Below are 2,042 nucleotides of genomic sequence, written 5' to 3' on the forward strand. Positions count from 1 at the left end.
CTCATCTACGCGAAATTTTTCTCCACTGTCGACACTACCGTATTCGACTCAATCCACACAAGTGTGTCTTCTGCGTAGAATCTGGCCGACTGCTCGGGTTCATCGTCTCCCGAGAAGGCATCCGTCTGGATCCACTCAAAGTCGAGGCCATCTTGAACCTTCCTCCCCCTGCCTCTTTGCAGCAATTACAGAGCCTGCAGGGAAAAGCTAATTTCCTTAGACGATTCATTCCGAATTATGTCGAAGTGGTTAAGGGTTTCACACGGTTATTAAAGCGAGACACACCCTTTCGTTGGGATGCCATCGCCCAGGAGTCTTTCGAGCGACTCAATGACCTCCTGGTTTCGGCTCCACTCTTAAGACCACCAAACTACCACCGTGATTACACTCTCTATCTAGCTGCCGCTGACACCACCATCGGCATGGTTCTAGTGCAGGATGATGATGACGGCACCAAGCACGTTATCTATTACCTTAGTCGCAACCTTCTAGATATGGAAACTCACTACGCATATGTCGAGAAGTTGGCATTGGCAGCTGTCTGCGCCGTCCAATGATTCCGCCATTATATCCTGTTGCGCACAACGACCGTGATTTCTGACTGCAACCCAATGACCTACATTTTGTCGCGTCAACTGCTGGGGGGCAAATACGCAAAATGGATTGTAATCCTCCAAGAGTTCGACTTGGAATTTACTGTGGCCAAGTCTAAGAAGTCTCTGGTCTTTGCTGAACTGCTCTGTTCCTTGCCCCCTCATTCTGCACCATCTCGTTCGGAGGAGCATATCGCGGATGAAATATTGTTCCTCATCAGCACCCTCGACCCATGGTATGGGGACATTATAGTATATTTGCAGACGTCTTCCTTCCATCCCAATGTGTTGAAAGATGCTCGACAGTGGATTCATCACCAATCTCAACCCTATCGCATTCTTGGCGATACCCTGTACCGCCTCGGCGTTGATTCTGTTCTCCGCCGATGTTTGACTCTCGAGGAGGCTGAGCGGGTGTTGAATGACTGCCACTCCGGTGCTTATGGCGGCCACATGTCCGGATATGCTACCGTCCAGAAAATTCTCCGTGCTGGTTACTTCTGGCCTTCTATTTTCAAAGATTGCATTCTTGCCGTCCGTGCATGCCATGAATGCCAGGTTTACCACCGGAGAATGCGTGCACCTCCTGCACCACTGCACCCTGTTGTTACCGTAGGTCCATTTTCCAAATGGGGCATCGATTATACATCATGTAACCCTCATTCGGCCGGGGGGCATGGGTATATCAGCATTGTCGTGGATTATTTCACCAAGTGGGCCGAAGCGATGCCTACACTGAACGAAGACGGTTACACAGCGACGCAGTTTTTATTTAATCATGTCATTACTCGTTTCGGAGTCCCTCAGGCGATCATCACGGATCACGAAAAACATTTCTGTAATCACATGATGACGGAACTAACGACCCAACTAGGCTTGTGTCAAGATAGTTCGACACCGTACTATCCCCAATCCAACGGTCAAGTCGAGGCTGTGAACAAAGTTTTGATCACCATGCTTCAACGCACCGTCAATACACACAAGTCTAATTGGCATCTGATGCTGTTCCCTGCCTTGTGGGCCTACCGGACCTCTGTGAAGGACGCCACCAGTTTCACTCCTTTTCAGTTGGTTTACGGACTGGAGGCCACCCTTCCTGTTGAGTGTGAGATTCCTTCGTTGAAATTAGCTGTCGAGTTGCTTCCCAACACCACTCTGGTGGAGGAACGACTTCTTTACCTAGAACGGTTAGACGAGACCCGTCGTTTAGCCTCTCTGGCTATCGAAGCGCAAAAGAAGAGAGTTGAGGCTCACTTCGATCATAATATTCAACCCCGTTCCTTCATTGAGGGAGATCTAGTACTGCTCTATGATCAAGCTAAGGATAAGATGGGGGCAGGAAAACTCGAATCCATGTGGCTAGGCCCCTATATTGTGAAGAGAGTTTTACAGAAAGGGGCATATGAGCTGGTTGACTATGAAGGAAATCCTCTTGACAAGGCCCGCAAC

This window comes from Pinus tabuliformis, chromosome X (assembly GCF_031772625.1).
Source record: "Pinus tabuliformis cultivar Carrire ecotype Pingquan chromosome X, CPIR1, whole genome shotgun sequence".
Classification (NCBI taxonomy): domain Eukaryota; kingdom Viridiplantae; phylum Streptophyta; class Pinopsida; order Pinales; family Pinaceae; genus Pinus; species Pinus tabuliformis.